This window comes from Pipra filicauda, unplaced genomic scaffold (assembly GCF_003945595.2).
Source record: "Pipra filicauda isolate LSUMZ 115617 unplaced genomic scaffold, ASM394559v2 scaffold649_size186993_pilon, whole genome shotgun sequence".
NCBI classification, from domain to species: Eukaryota; Metazoa; Chordata; class Aves; order Passeriformes; family Pipridae; genus Pipra; species Pipra filicauda.
In genome coordinates this window covers 59,573-80,518 of record NW_024104808.1, presented here as the reverse complement: position 1 = coordinate 80,518, position 20,946 = coordinate 59,573, and the positions used below count along the sequence as shown (strand labels likewise).

At 56.8% G+C, this 20,946-nt stretch overlaps 1 pseudogene; it reads left to right on the top strand.

Annotated features, from left to right (window-relative positions):
- LOC113987748 overlaps positions 1-20,946 on the top strand; it is a 134,728-nt pseudogene that overhangs the window by 61,893 nt on the left and 51,889 nt on the right.

Genomic DNA, 20,946 nt, shown 5'->3' with positions numbered 1-20,946 from the left:
CCCAATCCCCAAAGCCCCTCAGGCCCCTGACTTGGTCCTGCTGCCCCTTGAGCATCTGCAGCTGCTGCAGCACCAGGCATTTCATCAGCAAATGTGCAGGTGACCCCAAGCTGGGGGTGTGTTGATGTGCTGGAAGGCAGGAGGGCTCTGCAGAGGGACCTGGCCCAGCTGGATCCATGGGCTGATTGCAAGGGGATGAGGTTCCAGCAGGCCAAGGGCCGGGTCCTGCCCTTTGGGCACAAGAAGCCCCGTCAGCCCCCCGGGCTGGGGCCAGAGTGTCTGGAGAGCAGGCAGGCAGAAAGGGAGCTGGGAGTGTGGATGGACAGGAAGCTGAAGAGGAGGCAGAGTGTGGCCAGTGTGATGTTAGAAAAGCAGAATAGGTTCTAGGATGGTTGTAGAAGGAGAAAGAAGCCCAGAGGCCAGTGCAAGCAGGCAGCTCTCAGCTTGCACATGATGTGCCCTCCCTGCAGGTTCATGTCCTTGAGCCCAGGCCCTGAGGTGAGGCTGAGAAGTGGTGTGGAGGTGAGCCCAGAGCTGTGGAGTAGTTGGAGTGCAGGTTTAGAGCAGCTTTATCACCTCAAATGTGCAGAGGAAGCTGCTGCCCCTGCAGGGACCTGCCCACAGCCCGGATTGAGTTACCCCTGGAACATCCCTGTGTGTCATGTGTGTGTCACAGCCCCCTCGTGGCCCCTCTGCTCACCTGGGGACACACGTGTGTGTCACAAGAGGGTCACATGCCAGGGGAACTCTTGGGGGTCCCCCGGGGGTCTCTCTCACACAGGGGGGTCTCTCCCAGGGATCTCTCTCCCGGGGGTCTCTCTCACACAGGGGTCTCACACAGGGGTCTCTCCTGGGGGTCTGTCAGAGGTCTCCTCAAGGGTCTCTCTCACACAGGGATCTCTCCCAAGGGTCTCCTGGGGGTCTCTCTCACACAGGGGGGTCTCTCAGGGGTCTCTCCATGGGGGTCTCACCCTCGCAGGCACTGATCATCTGCAGCACCATCTCGGCCGCCCCCCGTGTGTGCAGCTGGGCCTGCTGGGACAGCAGCTTCTGCTTCTCCATCTCCTTCTCCTGGGGGGCACAGGAGGAGTCACAGGGGTCTGGGGAGTCACAGGGGTCAGGGGGTGTCAGGTGTTGGGGGTTGAGGGGTCGCAGGGGGAGGTTCAGCAGCTTCTGCTTCTCCGCCTCCTGGGGGGGCATGGAGGTGTCAGGGGGGTCACAAGGATCAGGTTGGGTCAAGGGAGGTTTTGGGGTCCCCCCCTCACCTTGAACGAGTCCTCGGCCTCTTCCTCTTCCTTCCCCTCTTCCTCCTTCTCTTCCTCCTCCCCTTCCCCCGTGTGACAGCGGGGGGGGGGAATTTAAAGGGGGGCTCCCCAAATTAGCCCCCCCAACCAGCCTTTTGGGGGGACCCCCAAATCTCTGGGGATGCCCAAAATAACCATGGAAACCCCCCAATTCCTGGGGACCCCCAAAGTTCCTGTCCCCCACCCACAGTCCCCTCATCTTTGAGACCCCCAGTCTCTGGGGACCCCCCCAATCACTGGGCCCCCCCCAACTTCTGGGGACCCTCCAGTCTCTGGATCCTTCCCAAAATATCTCTGGGGACCCCCCACCTCCAGGGACCCCCAAAACCCCTGGGAACACCCTCCCCAATCTCCAGGTTCCCCCTCCAAATTCTGGGGACCCTCCCCCCCCAGTCCCAATATCGCTTCACCAAAATTCCCAGGGATCCCCCAACGCCCAGGGCCCCCCTCAAACCCCTCAACCCCATTTTTGGGGGTCCCACCTTGGCCATGATGCCAGCATAGGCCGTGTACAGGTGATTCTGCTCCAGCTGCCTGTGGGATTTGGGGGGGGGGGAAAGGTTGGGGGGGCAGGGACCCCCCACAGCCCCCCAGGAGGGGCCCCAGGGGTGGGGGTTACCCCCAACACCCACCCCGGTGGGATTCTGGGGTCCCCACCCAGGTTTTGGGTGTCCCTACTCCCCCAGTGCTATTTTGCGGGATTTGGGGTTTTGGGGTCCCCCTGGTGGGATTTGGGGTGATCTGGGTGCATTTTGGGTCCCTCTGCTCAGTCAGGGCCATCCGGTGTGTTTTGGGGTTTGGGGTCCCCCAGAGATTTGGGATCCTCGGAGTGTATTTTGGGGTCCCCGGGTTCTGTTTTGGGGTGATCTGGGTGCATTTTGGGTCCCTCTGCTCGGTCAGAGCTCATCCTGCTGAAGTGCAGGATGAGCTGCTGTGTTTGGGTGTGTTTGTGTTTTGGGGGCCCCCCAGGTGTGTTTTGGGTTCCCTAGGGTGTGTTTTGGGGTGATCTGGGTGTGTTTTGAGTGTGTTTTGGGGTCAGTGGGGTGTGTTTCGAGGTGATTTGGGTCCCTCTGCTTGGTCAGGGCCATCCTGCTGAAGTGCAGGATGAGCTGCTTGTGTGGCTGTGGGTGTGTGTGGGTGTGTTTGGCTGTGTCTGAGTGGCTGTGGGTGTGTGTGGGCTGTCTTAGTCAATGCTCTCCAAAGGAGTGTGGAATTGCACTCTCAGTCCCAGCTGGGAAGAAAACTTCCCCTGCTTCCACATGTCCTGAGCACTCCAGACTGGAGTTCCTGTAGCTTTTTCCTTCTTTGTTGGGAATTCAATGGACAGAGGAAAACACAGAAGTGTCCCCAGAGCAGAGAGAAGCTCTGGGGCCACAGCACCTGCTCCCCCCTCTTCTCATCCCTTCAGGAGATGAAGAAATGGCCCTCAATGTTTCCCCTCAGTGTACTGTGCAAATAGTCCCTGAAAGCATGGGCATAAAATCCCATTTGCCAGCCAGATCCACTCTGGGCTGCCTAAAGTGGCTGTAAAAGCATCTTGCCTGGGGCCAAGTGCCCCTTCCACACTTGCTTCATCTGTGGAAAAAGCAGGGAAAGCTGTTTTTTGTGTGAGCACCTTTCATGTCTCAGTGTTTGTGATCTTGGGAATCCTCAGGAACCGGGAACAATGGCAGATTATCTGTTGTCGTGAGATATGTACCTGGAGATTGTTTTGATCTGTGTTTAAATCTTCCTTGAAAATACAACTGATAGAAAACAATGTAAAAAAAAAAGAAAAAAAAAAGAGGAAAAAGCAATAGGAAAGAAAAAAAAAGGAGGAAAAGGAAAAGGCGAAAAAAATAGAAAAAAAGGACAGAAACACAGGAAAAAATGAGACAAATAATAAAAAAGAAAAAAGAGAAAAAAGAAAAAGAGAAAGAAAAAAAGAGAAAAGAGAAAAAAGGAAGCAGAAAGAAAAAAAAACAAAAGGAAAAAAGAAAGAGAAAACAGAAGGAAAAAAAAGACAGAAAAACAATAAAACCAAAAAAGTATTATCCTCACTCCGCTCACGTGCAAAGGGCCGCTCTGATCCCCCCAAGGACTACAACTCCCGTGCTGCCCAGCGCGGCGCGCAGGAGTGACGGCAGACGTAAGGGGGCGTGGCCGCGCGCTGATTGGCTGCGGCGGTGTTCTCTGAATGCGGTGCGCGCGCAGAGCGGGAATCGGTGATGGCGGCGGGGCCTTTGTCTGTGTGAGCTGGGGGGGGGTGCGGGAGAGCGGGGTCTGGGGATCCCCTCGGAGGCTGCGGGGAGCGCGGCTGTGGGTGGAAAGGCTGGAGGGCTCGGGAGGGTTCGGCGGGAGGGGTTCGGGGGTTCCCGAGGGTCAGAGCGCAGGGCCTTGGAACCGTCTCGGGGGCCGCGGGGCCCGGGGGCCTCCCAAGAACCCGGATGTTCGATTCGATTGTCGGGAAAGTCCCTCGGAAAAAAAAATCAGAACCACCCAACGAAAAAAAGAACCCTAAAAAAAGGAAAAGTGAGAAAAAGGTGAAGGAAAAACTGGAAGGGTCAGGATGATTTTATTGCTTTGCTTCAGTTTTTCCTTGGTCTCCTCCTTCTCAGATTTTCTGCTCTCTTCCTTTACAGAAAGCTCTTTTGCTGTTCTGTGGTTTTGGGGTCCCTGAGGAGGTTTTGGGGGGTCTCTGAAGGTCTTTAGTGTCCGGAGGGGACTTAAGGGGGGGAGTTGACGGTCCCTGAATGGGTTTGGAAATCCCTGAGGGAGTTTTGGAGTCTCCGAGGGAATTGGGAGGTCCTAGGGGGGCTTTTGGGGGAGTCTTTGAAGCAGTTTTGGGGGTTTCTAGTGGGATTTCGGGAGTCCCAGACGGTTTTGAGGGTCCCTGAGGGGGTTTTTGGGGTCCCTGAAAGGAGTCCCAGGTGGGTTTTGCGGGTCACTGAGGGTTTAGGGGGTCCTGGGGGGGAAAAGGTTTTTGAGGGGATTTGTGGGGTCCTTGAGGAGGTTTGGATGAGTCCAGAGGTGGATTTCTGAGGGGATTTCAGGGGGTTTGAGGGGATTTTATAGAGTGTCTGTGTCAGCAGACCAACCCCAGGGAAAGGGAATCCCAATGCCTGTCCCAAACCCCAGAGACCCCACAGAGAGGGGGTCCCGAGGGTCCCCTAAAGCCCAACAGTGGGGCTCAGGGGGTCCCCCAGCCCCCGGAGGAGGGGTCCTGTGGACGCACCCCAAAGTGCGGGGGGGAGATGTACCACATTCGGGTAAGGGGATCCCAGTGCCCCCAGTATATTCCAGTGACCTCCCAGTGACCCTCAGTACAGCCCAGTAACCCCCTCAGTGACCCCCTCAGTGACCAGCCAGTGTGTCCCAGTGACCTCCTACTGCCCCCCAGTATGGCTCAGTGATCCTGCAGTGAGCACCCAGTAACCCCAGTATGGCCCAGTAACCTGCCAGTGTCCCCCCGTGTGTCCTGGTAATCCCCCAATAACCCCCCAGTCCCTCCCAGTGCCCTCCCAGTGTCCCTCAGTACCCTCCCAGTCCCTCCCAGTGCCCTCTGGTTCCCCCCAGTGTGTCCCAGTATCCCCCAGTAATCCCCCAGTGCCCCCCAAAGCCCCCCAACTGTCCCCAACGTGTCCCCAGATGCCCTTGGCCTTTCTGTGAGTGGGAGGGGGGGGCATTTTTGGTCAGAGGGTCCAGGGGGGGCTCCTGGGGTGAGATGGAGGGTTGGGGACATCAGGGGTGGGGTTTGAGGACAGTGGGGAGGGATTTATGGACAGTGGAATTGGGGATGTCAAGGGGGGAACTGGGGACACCGAAAGGGTCTTGTGGACACGAGGGGGGTCTCAGGACTCACCTGCTCATAGGGAAGCCCCTCCTCTCCCCCTCTAGGCCCCATTAACCCCCCCCTAAATGTCCCACAACTCCCCTTTTTTTCCTTTAATCCCCTTTCCCCTGGACACTTTTGAACCCCCAGTGCCCCCAAAACCCTTTTAACTCCCCCAAATTCACCCAAAGCCCCCTAAAACCTCCCAAATCTCCATCCAACCCCCCCACAGATCCAGCCAAATCTCCCCCAGCCCCCCTCAAATCCCTTCCAACCCCCCTCGGAAGAGAGATCACTTGGCACCCTGGGACAGGAACACAGTGGGCTGTACTGGGGGCACTGGGCTGTACTGGGAGGGCACTGGGGGGGGGCTCAGGTGTCCCATGACAAGGTGGCCCAGCTCCAGGAGAGATGTGGGGAGCAGTGAGGAGGTACTGGTCTGTCCTGGTCTGTCCTGGTCTGTGCTGGTCTGTCCTGGTTTGTACCCCTAATCCCCAAAGCCCCTCCCCAGCTCCCCCAGGACCCTCCTGGACCCCAAAGCCCCCCAGGCCCCCCCAGGCCCCTGACTTGGTCCTGCTGCCCCTTGAGCATCTGCAGCTGCTGCAGAACCAGGCATTTCATCAGCAAATGTGCAGGTGACACCAAGCTGGGGGTGTGTTGATGTGCTGGAAGGCAGGAGGGCTCTGCAGAGGGACCTGTGTGAGGAAGAGTGTGTCAGCAGGAGCAGGGAAGTGATTGTTGGGCTGGAGTGAGCGCTGGTGAGGCCACCCCTGGAGTGCTGTGTCCAGCTCTGGGCCCCTGAGTTGAGGAAGGCCCTGGAGGGGCTGGAGCAGGTGCAGAGAAGAGCAGCGAGGCTGGGGAAGGGAGTGGAGCCCAAGTGGTGTGAGGAGAGGCTGAGGGAGCTGGGGGTGTTGAGGCTGGAGAAGAGGAGGCTCAGGGGAGACCTCCTGACTGTCTGCAAGTCCCTGCCAGGAGGTTGGAGCCAGGTGGGGGTGGGGCTGTTGTGCCAGGAAGCAGCAGTAGGACAAGAGGGCTGGGTCTGGAGCTGTGCCAGGGGAGGTTTAGGTTGGATATTGGGAAGCAATTTTTTCCCTAGAGAGTAATCAGGGCTTGGAATGGGCTGGGCAGGGAGGGGGTGGAGTCAGCGTCCCTGGAGGTGTTGAAGGTGAGAGTGGATGTGGCCTCAGTGCCATGGTCTGGGAAGCACGGCGGGGTTGGATCCAGGGTTGGACTTGATGATCTCGGAGGTCTTTTCCAATGTGGCTGATTCTGTGATTCTCTGATTGCCATTCCTATGGCAGCACATGCTTGAGGCTCTATCCCCAGGGTGACAGAGATGTCTGTCCATATCTATCTCCAAGGTTAGTGTGTAAATGTGTGGTGTTAGAAGAGCAGGCTGAGTTCTGGGCTGGTTGTAGAAGGAGAAAGAAGCCCAGAGGCCAGTGCAAGCAGGCAGCCCTGAGCTTGCACCTGATGTCCCCTCCCTGCAGGTTCCTGTCCTTGAGCCCAGGCCCTGAGGTGAGGCTGAGAAGTGGCGCGGAGGTGAGCCCAGAGCTGTCCCTGAGGTGAGGCTGAGAATAAGTGCAAGGCAGAGGTGCTGCTGAGGAAGGAGAGCCCCGTGGTGGGGAAAAGAAGAAACTGTGAGTGCCCATCCCCGAGCAGGTGCTGTGTCCATCCCCTGTGTGCCAGGTGAGCTGGGGCTTTGCTGCAGAGCTGCGGGCGCTGATTTGAGCGTCTCCAAGTGCTGAGATGGTGGGCACCCAGGAACACAAACTGTGCCTGGCCACGGAGCCTGCAAGGAGGAGCAGAGACAGCCCTGGCAGTGTGGGGGGCCAGGTTGTCCCTGTGCCTTCCCCTGCAGGCCCTGTCTGTCCCTGCTGGGCCCCTGTCCATCCCCATCAGGTCCCTGCCCGTCCCCCCCGGGCTGAGCTCCCCCCAGGAAGTGCCGTGGAGCTGAAGCTGCTGCCATCCCCCCCCTGCAGCCGCTGCCCCAGCCAAGGGAGCAGCAAAGGCAGGGCCAGGAGCAGAGGCAGCAGCAGGGGAGCCCTGGGGGGGCCGGGAAGCTCTTGTGTGGGTCAGGAAAGAGGCGCTGGGCACGAGGCCGGGGCTGTGCTGAGCAGGCCCAGCCCTCACATCCCCCCAGCCAACGCCGGCTGCCCGGGGGGCTTGGGAGGGACCCCCAGCCCGTGTGCCCCACACTGAGCTGGCAGAGAGAGAGCCAAGGGACAGGGCCACGGGCAGGGCCCTGGGTGAGGGACAGGCAGGGCCATTGCAGGGCCACGGTGAGGGCACAGCCTGTGGCAGCAGAGCTGCCCAGGGCCGGGGGCAGCCGGGGGTGTTGGGACCAGCCAGTGCTGGGGCCGAGCAGAGCACGAGGCCTCTTGCAGACCCCTGGAGCAGCCTCCCACTTGCCAGCCCCGCCCTGGTGGGGTGACACTGTCCCCTCCCTACAGGACACTCCCCCAGAAATCTTTGGGGGGGCCTTTTGTGTCTATTCCTGGTTGCTGATTCCTGCTGGGGACCTGAGGGAGCCTCTGCAATCCCATGCATGGGGCACAATCTCCTCTGCAGAGCTTGACCCACTGCAGACTTTGCAAGGAAATCTGTGCTGGCAGCCCGAGTATGTCATGACCCCCTACGCTACACCCAGGATATTTGGGACGAGTTCCCCCTCTCCGGGCACCTGTGGGATTGGGGGTTTATTGTTCTCCTCCTGTTGCTGTTTTTGCTCCACCCATGGGTGCTCTTGGGGGTGGGTGGGAAATGTTTTTGGGGGTGCTGGGCTGGGTTGGTGGCAGAGCCCTGGCGGTGGGCAGGGGGATGTGGGTCCCCCCCACGGTGGGGGTTGGTGTTGCTGGGTCAGGCCCCGCCGGCTCCATTGTCAGCCCGGTGCCGGCGGGGGGGACACAGCGGGTTTGGGGCCCCCCGGGAGTGCCGGGGGTGGGTGTGGAGCCCGGGAGCTGCCGAGTGTGGAGGGCGGAGCGGGGCGATGCCAGAGCTGGGGGACCCCTGGCAGCCTGGAGGGGGGAGCACGGAGAAGGAGGAGCCCCAGGACCCAACGGAGCCTGAAACGGGGGGCTTGGAGAAGGGGAAACTTGGACAGTGGGGACCCCTGGGATCCCTGGGACAACAAAGTGGAAACCATGGAAAGGGAGAATGTCTGGGAATATGGCACCCCGAAGGTGAGAGTCAGAGGAGAAGGAATTCTTGGGACCCCCAACACCCCAGAGGAGTCAGAGGGTCAGTCAGGGGAGACCCTCTGAACCCCAGAGGGAAGAGACCAGAGAGGAGGAATTTCTGGGAGAATTTTTTTGCGCTGCATGTTCATAGTTTGGAGTATTTTTTGACTTAACTGTAACTTTTTGCAGTTTGGGGGGGCGAGGGTCTTCTTGATATTGTCTGAATCTTGGTGTTTTGGAGATTTTTATGGTCACAGGATGCCCGGTGAGTTCTAGAGATGGACTTGGGCAGGAGGAACCCCCAAGCCAACGCACTCAGCTCTTGTTTCCACCCCCCCCTTCAGGATTTGTCCTTCCCAAAGCTTGGGCGGATGGAGGAGGAGGCTGCGAGGAAGAGGAAGATGCCTTGGTCCCCCCAGGCAGGTGAGGAGGAAGTCAGTGTCCCTTTGGGCGGGTGTTGTGCTGGCTCTGTCAGCCGAGCATGGCCCCGGCTGCAGGACAACCCCGCTGGCGCCGCCGTCCTGCCGGGGCCGGAGTTGGGGGGATGTCCTTGGCCTTCCCTGTGGGCCGGAGGCAAATCCCCTGCCTGTCCTTCTTGCTTCCTGCCCCAGGCCCCGAGGTGAGGACGGAGAGCCCGGAGGACAAATCCCCCCGTGAGACCCTGGTGGGAGAGGCCGTTTTGAAGGGCTCCCCGGCGCAGGAAGGCAGCGGGGAGGAAAAGGGCCGGAGATCCCCCCGCAGGAGGGGCTCCAAAGCCATCCCAGGGTGCTCTGAGGAGGAAAGAGCCAGCCTGTGCTGGGAAGGTGGCCAGAGCTTGAGAGGAAGCTCTGAGCTGGTGGTCCCTGAGCAGCCTCCCAGCAGGGAGAAGCTCTTCAGGTGCTTGGAATGTGGGAAGAGCTTCAGGAAGAACTCCCACCTCCTCATCCACCAGCACATCCACACTGGGGAATGGCCCTACATGTGTGAGGAATGTGGGAAGAGCTTCAGGCAGAGCTCCAACCTCCACAAACACCAGCGCATCCACACTGGGGAACGTCCCTACAAGTGTGGGGAATGTGGGAAGAGCTTCAGTGACAGCTCCAACCTGATCCGGCACAAGCACATCCACAGTGGGGAATGGCCGTACACATGTGGGGAATGTGGGAAGGGCTTCAGTTGCAGCTCCACCCTCCACACCCACCAACTCATCCATACCAGGGAACGGCCCTATCATTGTGGGGAATGTGGGAAGAGGTTTCAGACCAGGTCACATCTCCTGCAGCACGAGCGGACGCACACGGATGAGAGGCCCTTCCGCTGCACCGACTGCGGGAAGGGCTTCAGTCGGAACTTCCACCTCGTCACGCACCGGCGCATCCACACCGGGGAGAGGCCCTACAAGTGTGGGGAGTGTGGGAGGAGCTTCACCCAGAGTGGTAACTTCACCAAACACCAACGGACCCACCAGTAAGAGAAGCCCTTTGAGTTTCCCAACTGCGGGAAGAGCTTTGGCCAGCGCTTCCACCTTGAATGAACCCCCTGATGGTGAAGCAACCCCTGGAGTCCAGTGACTGTCAGTCCATCCCTTTCCACCACAAAGGGCCAGTCCACTTTCCCAGGGACAAGTTCTTCCAACAGAACCCGTCTTGGGGAGTGAGTTGAGATTCCTGCCTTGGCTGGGGACCCCCCCAAGATCACTCCTGGAGGTTGAGAGCAGAGATCTCCCCACGAGCGTTGGTCTGGGGGAGTTCCATCCATCTCTAATTAAGAATTCTTGCTTTTGTGCCAGCTTGAGTAGAATTGCTTCAACAATTGCTTTAGTGTAGAGCACTGTCCTATCTTATCCTGTACTCCTGGTAGTTTTAGTGTTTCTATTGTGCGGTAAATAATTGTGATGAAGATCTTTTGTCTGATCATTTGTAACCCTAAATAAATTCCTTTCTATCAATAGATCTGATTTGCCATCATTAAAGCTGGAGAACAAAAATGATTCAGTCACACCTCTGTAATTCCTTTGAATTGAAAATGTTGGCATAATTCAAGGCTGAGATTGGATCCATCAGCCCCCAGCACCCCACAGGAAGTTGGGAGCTCAGGGGGGTCACCCCCTTTGCCAACCTGCCTGTGCCCAAAGACCCCCATGGGACCGTCAGACCCACCAGACCACCCTCCCTTTTCCACCCTTTTCCCTGTTTCTCCCATTTTCGCATTGTCCCCCTAATCCTAATTTTTTTGGGTCCAAATCACCACTTTTTGTCCCCTCTCCTGTGGGCACTGAAGGAGAAAATGAGGCTGCACACACAGAGTTCCATTGTGGGACTTGTCCTGCATCTTTCCGGCGTCCCCCTTTCATTGGGGTTCCTTTGGAAACAGCGCCTGGGCTTTGTCTTTTAGTCCACTGGAATTCCCAGCATGGCCCCAAAGCAGTGCCCTGATCCCACACATTCCCCTCCCCTCATGTGCTGGCTGTGTTCAGCCACCAGAGAAAAACACAGGCTGCCATGCAGAGCGTTCCAAGTGGTTTCCACTTTGGCAAACAGCCCTCTCTGGATGGAAAACACCAGTCAAGGCCAAAACACTCCTTGTTGATCCTGATTAACTGAGAGTTGCAGCTCCTGCCTTAACTTGTTCCCATAAAAATTCTCAGGGTTCCTTTGGTTCAAGGAGGCCCCACATATCCCAATGGCCCCTGGATTCCATGAACTTCCACAGTCTCCAAAGGTTCCTTTAGTTCCATGAGGCCCTGCAGTCCCAAAATGCCCTTTGGATTCTCGGAGATTTCCCACTGTCCCAGGGTCCCTTGTGCTTCAGAAGGAGCTGCAGTGGGACAGTGGCCCCTTGGTTCCGTGAGCTCTGCAGTGTTCCAGGAATCCTTGGGTTCCAGGAGAGCCTGCAGTTTCACAAGGAGCACTTGAATGCAGGAGGTTCTGCAGGGTCCCAATGGCCCCTGGATTCTGGGAGGTTCAGAAATATCTCCGGGCTCCCTTGGTTCCAGGAGGACACACATGTCAGCAGGAACCCTTGGTTCCAGGAGGTTTGACAGTGTCCCAGAATTCCTTTGATTTCATGAGGCCCTGGATTGTCCCAATGGCCTCCTGATTCCATCAGCCCCCTCAATGTCACAATGCTCCCTTGGTTCCAAGAGTTTCCATGATGTCCCAGGGTTCCTTTTTTTTCTTGGGACCTGCAGTGTCACAATGTGCCCTGAATTCAAGGAGGTTTCTCAGGGTGACAGTGCTGCCTTGATTCCATGAGATTGCCCAGTGTCCCAGGGCTCCTTTGGCTCCAGAAAGCCCTGCAGTGTCCCAATGGTCCTTGGTTCCATGAGGTTCCACCATGTCCTTGCTGGAACATGCTCTGGGATCTGGACAGGCTGGATCAATAAGGCCAAGTGTCAGGGCCTGCCCTTGGGTCCCAACAACCCCCTGGAACGCTCCAGGCTGGGGGCAGAGGGGCTGGAGAGCTGCTCAGCAGGAAGGGACTTGGGGGTGCTGCTTGACAGGGGCTGGATATGAGGCAGAGTGTGCCCAGGGGGGCAAGAAGGCCAAGGGCATGGTGGCCTTTGTGGAGAAGAGTGTGGCCAGCAGGAGCAGAGAACTGATTGCCCCTCTGTGCTGGGCACTGGGGAGGCCCCACCTGGAGTGCTGTGTCCAGTTGTGGCCCCTCAGTGCCAAAAGGCCCTTGAGGGGCTGGAGCGTGTCCAGAGAAGGGACCGGAGCTGGGGAAGGCTCTGGAAAACATGTCTGCTGAGGGACGGCTGAGGGAACTGGGCTGGTTGAGTGTGGAGAAGGGGAGGCTCAGGGGGGACCTCATTGCTCTCTGCAATGACCTCAAAGGAGGTTTTAGTGGGGTGGGGGTTGGTCTCTTCTGCCAAGGCTATAGTGAAAGGTTGTGAGGGAATGGCCTTAAATTGCATTGGGCAAGGTTCATATTAGATATTAAAGAAACCTTTTTCCACTGAGAGAGTGTTCAGGCATTGGAACAAGTAGCCCAGGGGGGTGGTGGAGTCTCTGGAAGTGTTCAAGTGTGTGGTGGGTTGACCTTGGCTGGACACCAGGTGCCCTCCCAGCCGCTCTATCACTCCACTTTCCAGCAGGACAGGGGAGAGAGTAAGGTGGAACAAAAAACAACTGGTGGGTTGAGATAAGGCAGTTTATTTAAAGCAAAAGACAGCAGGGTTTGTTCTCTGCTTGCCATGAGCAGCCATGGTCGGCCACTCCCGAGGAGCAGGGCTTGGGTCCGCGGGACGGTTCCTCAGCAGGCAGCCATCAGACAATGAATGCCCCCCTCCTGCTCCCTGCCTCAGCTTTTAGAGCTGAGCTGACCTCCCATGGGCTGCAATGTCCCTTGGCTCAGTTGGGCTCAGCTGGCCTACTTGGGTCCCCTGCCAGGCTCTTGCCCTCAGCTAAGGAAGGAATGTCCCAGTGTTGGTGCTGTGCTCAGCAGTGGCCAAAACACTGGGGTGTTCTCAACCCCCTTCCAGCTGCCAATGCCAAGCCCAGCCCTGGGAGGGCTGCTGTGGGGAACTGAACTGCAGCTCAGCCAGACCCAACCCAAATATCTATGGCACATATTCTATAGAATCCATCCTTAGGTGTTGTATGATAGACCTGTAAGATATTACAAATAATAAGCAATAATAAGGCAAGTGTCCTCCTTAGGGACACACACACAGCCCCCCAAACTCCTGCCTGGGTTTGTCCCCTGGGGGTCTCTGCAGCAGCAAGCACAGCCCCACACTGACTGCTCTGGGCTGTGCAGGCATTTGTGGTTCTGCCTGTCTCACACACCCCCAACCTTGGGATGGATCTGGATGTGACTGGCTGTGATGTCACAGGGGAGCTGTGATGTCACAGGAAGGTTGTGATGTCACAGGGGAGGACATGATGTCACAGGGATGATATGATGTCACAGGAGAGATGTGATATATGATGGATGTGACGTCAGCTGTTGTGACACTTCAGGGTCTCATGGAACCAAAGGAACCCTGGGACAGTGAGGAACCTCATGGAGTCAAGGGCCTATTGAGACACTGCGAAGCTCATGGAACCAGAGGAATTCTGGGAGAGTGTGGAATTTCATGGAATCAAAGGGCCATTCTGCCACTGGAGGGCCTCCTGGATCTGAAGGAAACCTGGGAGACTGCAGAATCTCATGGAATCAAGTGGCCAGTGTGACATGGGGGACCTCACAAAAGCAAAGAAACCCTGGGACATTTTGGAACTTCATGGAATCGCTGGGCCATTGTGACACTGGGGAACCTCATGGAATTGTGTGGCCATTGTGACACTGCAGGGCCTCATGGAATAAAATGAAATTTGGGACACTGGGAAACCACATGGGATCAAGGGGTACCTGTGACCCTGCAGGACCTGATGGAACCAAGGGAAGCCTGGGACACTGAGGAAACTCGTGGAACCAAGTGGCCTTTGTGACCCTGCAGAATTGCACGGAATCAACAACCCATTGTGACACTGCAGGGCTTCATGGAACCAAAGGAATCCTTGGACACTGTGGAACCTCATAGAAACAAAGGGCCATTGTGACACTCCTGGGCCTTGTGGATCCAAAGGAATCTTGGGATGCTGTGGAACCTCCCAGAATCAAGGGGCCATTTTGACACCGTGGAACCTCATGGAATCAACAGTCCATTCTGAGTCTGCAGGGCCCAGGGAAGCAAAGGAATCCTGGGACACTGGAATCTCACAGAATCAAGGGACCATTGTGACCCTGCGGAGTCTCATGGAGATGAAGAAGCCCTGGGAGACTGGAACCTCATGGAATCAAGGGTCCATTGTGACAGTGCAGGTCCTCATGGAACCAAGGGAAGATGGGGACACTGTGAAAACTCATGGCATCAAGGGGCCATTTTGACATGCAGGGCTTCCTAGAACCAAAGGAAGCCTGGGACGTTTGGGATCGTCCTGGAATTGAGGGGCCATCGGGACACTGCAGAAACTCCTGAAAGGAGAGGAACCCTGAGACTGTGCAGAACCTGAGGGCAGAAAGGAGCCATCGGGACACTGCAAAACCTCGTGGAATCAAGGGGCCACGGCTTCACATCTGGGTCTCATGGAACCAAAGGAAACCTGGGACACTGGGGAAACTCATGGAAGCAGGGAGACCCTGGGACACTGTGGAGCCTCACGGAATCAAGGGACCATCGGGACACTGCAGGACCTTGTGGGGCCAAAGGAACCCTGGGCTGCTGCAGAACCTCACGGAGCTGGGAAGCTGCTGTGTGGGGCCCCCACGACGAGTGGCTGAGGCTGCTGAAGGAGAAGGTGAGTGAAGCCAATTTGCACAAGTGGAAGCCGTGGGCAACGCCACTGAGCCCCCTTGCCAGGGTCAGTTACCATGGCAACCATCAGACATTCCCATTGTGTGCTGGGTTAAAAGTAAACCGGAGGGAGAAATGAACCCACCCGAGGGATTGCAAGTCAGAGTTACAATTTACTAAGAAGATTACAATAAATACAATGATACAGAGAAAAATGGTTTTAACCCACAAAAATAGCTGTATAAGCCAGCACCCTGGGACAAGAACAGAACAGTGCTGAGCACCACGTGGCCCCCCAGGGTGCAAAGTAAAAGGAAAGGAAAACCTGTTGGTCCAGATGATGGTGGCAGTTCTGTTGAGGTAGTGATGGCAGTCCTGTCAGGAGTGGCAGTGGCAGTCCTGTTGGAGTTCTGGTCCTCCTCTCGATCCCACGAGTGGCACCAGAAGTCCCCAAACCCCAAGAGTATATGTGCTCAGGTTCAGGTGGGGATGTCCAGCACCTCCCCCAGGGCAGGGAGTTTCACAATGGGCAATTTAACTCTGTGAGTCATGGGGTATTTTTTGAGTGTTTGAAGGTCTGGGTGTTGCAGCTGCCTGTTCTGCCAGTCCAAGGAGGCCCATTGGCAGAGATGACCCCTCAGGCTGGGGGTGAAGGTGCTAATGCCTCCCCAGAGGGGAGTTATCACACCTGAGTCATGGGTGTGAAGACAAAGGAACACTCCTTGCACAGTTCTTTCACACCCAGCTTGTAGCCTGAGGCGTCAGGTGGGCCCTGGGCAACTGCTGAAAAAGGATCCATTCTTAAGAGTCCACAGTTTTGGTTGCACTCACACAGTGATAAACTGGTCCTGGCCCCTGCAACTAGGACAGACTGCTACGGTCAGTTACCATGGCAACCATCACACATTCCCATTGCTACTGTCAGTTACCATGGCAACCATCATACCTCGCACTGCTACGGTCAGTTACCATGGTAAACCTCATACATTGTACTACTACGGTCAGTTACCATGGCAACCAGAATACATTCCCATTGCTACCATCAGTTACCATGGCAACCAGCATACATTCCCACTGTTATGGTTGGTTACCATAGCAACCATCATACAGTCCCATTTTTATGGTCAGTTACCTTGGCAACCACCATACATTTTCATTGCCATCATATAACCCACTGCTACAGTCAGTTACCATGGCAACCATCATACTTCCAATGGTACAGTCAGTTACCATGGCAACCATCATACATTCCCGTTGGTACAGTCAGTTACCATGGCAACCACCATACATTCTCATTGCCACTGTCAGTTACCATGGCAATCACCATACATTCTCATTGCTACGGTCAGTTACCATGGCAACCATCATACATTCCCGTTGGTACAGTCAGTTACCATGGCAACCATCATTTATTTCCATAGATATGGTCAGTTACCATGGCAACCATCATTTATTCCCATAGCTATGGTCAGTTACCATGGCAACCATCATACATTCTCATTGCCAGTGTCAGTTACCATGGCAACCATCATACATTCCTGTTGCTACGGTAAGTTACCATGGCAACCATCATTTATTCCCATAACTATGGTCGGTTACCATGGCAACCATCATACATTCTCTTTGCTATGGTCGGTTTCCATGGCAACCCTCATACTTCCCATTGCTATTGTCAGTTACCATTGCAACCATCATACCTCCCACTGCTACAGTCAGTTACCATGGCAAACATTATACATTGTATTGCTACAGTCAGTTATCATGGCAACCACCATACATTCCCGTTGCTACGGTCAGTTTCTATGGGAACCTCTTGGTTCCTCTTGGACAGAAGCAGATGCAGATGAGCCTCCCTCTTGTCCACCAACCTTTAGAGCAGCTGTGCTCTAAAGGCCTGTGTCCCGAGGGGTGTCTTCACCAAGACCCTGCACAAACCTCTGGGACTCTTTGCATCCTGTTGTGGTGCCTTTCCAGTGAATTCCAGGGTTATCAAAGGCAACTGGAATGGGCTCTTTGTCTCACTCCACAAGGTCACCCAAACCACTCTCTCCTCTGACCCTCACCCACAAAAGTTCACCCAAGTTGTTCATCCCCTAGAGCAGCTCCACAGGTCCCAGAAGCTCCTTCCCGCTGAGGACACCTCTCTCCTGCTCTTTCTCTCCTGTGTCTCCTTGGCCTTCTCTCCCAACCCATCACAGCCCTGCAACCTGGGAACTGTCTCAGCAGGCCTGGGCTGTTATTGCCTGCAAGTGGAATGAAGAGAGACTTGGGGCTGCAGCTCCTCCTGCCTGTGCCCCACACGCAGGGCATTGGGGCCTGTCTGGCTGCAGCCCCTCAGCGGGGGCACCGGGGTAAGAACAGACTTGCAGTGGGGAAAGCTGCTCTGAAAGCCCCGAGAGCTGGGCTGTGCAGAGGCTTTGCTGACAATGGCCTTGGGGGTGGACGTGCTGGGACTCAGGCCCAGGGGGAAAATCCCAGGCCTGATCCCTGAGGAGATCAGCACATGCTGCTGAAATGCTGGGGGAGAGCAGAGCCAGCAGAGGGAGGAAACAAGTGTGGACAGCCTGGGCTGATGGGATTTGGACTCGTGCCTGGCCCGGCCTTGGCTGGGCAGAGAAGGGACAGCCTTTGTGTCCCTGCAGGGCTGGGATTCACTCCCTGCCCCAAAGGCCCCCAATGTGTCTGAGAAGCCCTGGGTGGTGCCTGTCCCACAACTGCTGGGAATGGGGATGGGGTTCCTGCACAGGCCCTGTGCTGTCCATGGCAGCTGCTGCACTTGTGCTGCAGAGCCCTGGCACCTCCCCTGGCACTGCAGGCCCCTCTTTGGCTGTTCAGTCCAAGTTCTGCTGCCCTGAATTAGGTTCAGCAGTGAAGGGATGTCCAGGAGACAATGGCCATTGTACTCTGAGGACATGTAGAAAATACCTCTGATAAAGAACAGGAGAGAGACCTCTCTCCCTGTGCCACCTGACTCCATTTGGTCACCTGAACACCTCTAGGGGCTGCCCTGGACAGAAGGAACAGTGACAGGTTCCCCTGTCCTACCTGTGGGCCCCTTCTGCCACTGAAGTTGGCCAAAGCAATGTCCCAGCAGCCTCCAAGAAGATCCCACAGCTGCTGCCCTGTCCCTAGGAACTGCTCCATTGGAGCCTGCAGTTCCCAGCAGGAATCTCAGTCACCTCTGGCCCCTCAGAAGGAACCAGGGCTTTGTGTCCCAGCAGGTCACTCCTGGCTTTGGTCTTCATTCATTGCCATGGGAGCTGGGACAAGGAGTCACCTGCAGGGGCCTGTTTTGGGCCCACTGAAGTGGGGCAGGAGGAATCCCAGCCCATGGGGGTTGTGGAGGGAGCTGAGTGTCCTTCTGGCCCCAGGTCTGCAGAGCCACAAGGAGACACCTCTGTTGACTCAGCTGAGTCCCTTCCATCAGTGCAGGTGAAGGAGATCCCTCCTGGGCACTGTCTGGGTTTCCTGTCTAATGATGGGACATGAAAAGGGGACTCTTGAAGTTAACTCTGTGTCTGTTTGGAGAAATGACAGTGCTGAAAGAAGTGTCTGTGCCCAGCTGAGAGAAAGAACATCATTATTTCCTTCAGCTGTGTGCCAGCAGGTTCCCCAGGAGCCCCAGGGACAGCTGGAGGGAGCCCAGAGGGGCAGAGCAAGGGCTGCCTGGGGCTGTTGCTGTGCTGCTGAGCTGGGCCGGGCTCCTGGCACACAGGGAGCTCCTGGCAAGCAAGAAGAGCTTCAAAGAGACAGCTCTGCTGGTGAGCAGCTTTTCTGCACAGCCCAGCAGGGCTGAGGGCACTGCCTGCAGCACCCAGGGCACAGGAGAGAAGGCAGAGAGATGAGAGGCAGCCTGGGCTGGGAGGTGACTGAGCTCTCACTACAGGAGAAACCTTCCCAGGATTTGAAGGAAGAATTCTCTGGCTGTAGGAAAGTTCAGCTTCTCTTCCTGGAGGCATCTCCTAAAGCTGGCACATCCCACAGCTTCTAGGATCTTTCAGCAGGACTCTCCCAGTTGCTGCAGTGCAGGGGAAGTGGCCATATGGCAGAGCAGGGCAGGAGCTGCAGGCAGCAAGGGCAGAGAGGAGAAGGGAGCAGGAGGTTCAAGGGATCCTGGGGTGGGAGGACAGGGCAGAGCTGCTCAGGGCAGGAACCTTGCCAGCCCTTTGCCACGGTCAGGCTGTGGCTGCAGAGCAGTGCAGGTGAGTTCCTGCAAGTGCCTCTGCCAGCTGCCAAATGGCCCCAGTGGCAGGAGCTGTCAGGATGGCTCTGCTGGATTTGCTGGGGTGCAGCAGGAGAAGCTGCTGCAGAGCAGGACTTGCTGCTGCCCCCTCAGAGGCCCAGGGCCAGAAGGTTCCCTGTGGCAGGGCTGGCTGTGGGGTGGGAAGGTGGGGGTGCAGCCAGGGGTGCCCAGGGCTGTGGGGCAGAGCAGGGTCCTGCCCCCAGGGCTCTGTGTGCTGGGGCAGGGACTCTGCTGCCTGCCAGGGGCAGCTCTCAGCCCGGCCAAGGAGCTGCCACGGCCCTGCAGGGAGAAGGGGTGGGTGGAAGGAGTGACCCCTCAGGGCAGGGCAGGGCAGGGCTGGGCAGGGCCCTTCAGCTGCAGGCTCAGGGCTCCTCACAGCTTCAGCTCCACCTCCTCCATTTCCAGGGGCCCTTCTCAGGAAGCACATCCCCCCAGAACACCTCCCCCTTCCCAGCCACCGCAGGCTGTCTGGGATCTGCTCTGCAGCCCCTGCCCAGGCAGAGCTGCCCCTGGGCACTGGGCTGGGGATGGCTCTGGCAGCACTGGCAGGGAGCTGAGCTGGGCACAGGCAGGGGCTGCTGGCAGGAACAGCTCCTCACCCAGAGACAGGCAGGCAGGGAGAGGCAGCTGCTGCCACAAGGGCTGGGCAGGGGGATGTGGGCCCCTCCCTGCTGTCCCTGTGGCACAGACCCCTTCCCTGAGCAGCTCCTGCCTGGGCTCCTTTCCCAGCCTAAGCAGAGCCTGTGCCCTCAGGCCCACGGGGGCTGGGCTGGGCATTGCCCTGCAGCAGCCAGAGCCCAGGCAAGGACAGGGCCCTGATTTCCAGCTGTCTCTCTGTGTCCCTCCTCCCTTGGCAGCAGCACTGTGGCATTTCCCTGCCATCCCCTGCTGCCTGGGCTCTCCTTGTTCTCACCAGTGGCTTTTCTGAGCCAGTGTGGTGTTTGGGGGGGGCAGATTCCTGTCCAGACACAAACCCTTTGGGTGCTGCTGTGGGGATGTGTCTGTGGGAGCCAAGTGCCCAAGTGCCCTCCAGGCACCTTCAGGGTCTTCAGCTGTTTGCCTGGGTGTCCTGCAGGGCTGCAGGTGCCCTCCAGAAGGGCACAGCTCTGCCATAGGATCTCTGTGCTGCACAGGATCCCCATGGAGAAAACTCCTCAGTGCCAAATCCATGGAAATGCTCTGGGCAGCTGTACTTGGGAGCTGCAATGATCCCTCTGTGAGGCAGTCTGGGAGGAGTAAGATGAGATCCTAATCAGGCATCCTGAGGAAAGGCAAGGATTCTGTCAATGTGCTCTTTGAACCAGGATTCCTCTGCTCCCAGAAGTGCCTTGTTACCTTTTTTAAGGGAATTCCTAAGGGTGATCCCCCTTTAGCTCTAAGCTGCCAGCCAGGGGCAGCTGTGAACAGAAAAGATGGCCAGCTCTTGTCTCTGCACCAAGAGACCATCCCTTTGCCTCTCAGGACTCACAAGATTTCCCTTGGAGCACATTAGAAATGTCAGAGATTTCAAGCATCCAAACTCACTTCTGGCAAGAGGAACTGGAACAAAATCAAGTCCCCCAAATCCTCTCTCTCTGTTCTGTGCTTGGGCAAACTGTGACCAGCAGTTCTGGAAACACTTTGATACATCACAAGTGCATTTAATTGGAGGTCACCCTGTGCTCCAAGTTGCCTCTCACTGCACAGCACAAAAGAATTCTTTGGGAGCCCATTCCAGGGTCCCTGCTCTCAGTGCCCCCTTCAGCCAGCAAAACCCAGAGCTCAGGGAGAGGGATGCAGAGGGATCTTCCTGAAAAGAGGCCCTGAATGTTGAATTGCTATGAGACATACAAGATGTTTTACTGATTGAGTCTGGCCTAATTAATTTCTGTCTTTATTCTCCTCAACAGAAAACAATAACCAGAGGCAGCAAATGTCCAACAGCAGCTCCATGCCCCAGTTCCTCCTCCTGGCACTCGCAGACAGGCGGGAGCTGCAGCTCCTGCACTTCTGGCTCTTCCTGGCCATCTCCCTGGCTGCCCTCCTGGCCAACGGCCTCATCCTCAGCGCCGTAGCCTGGGACCACCACCTGCACACCCCCATGGGCTTCTTCCTGCTCAACCTCTCCCTCACAGACCTGGGCTGCATCTGCACCACTGTCCCCAAAGCCA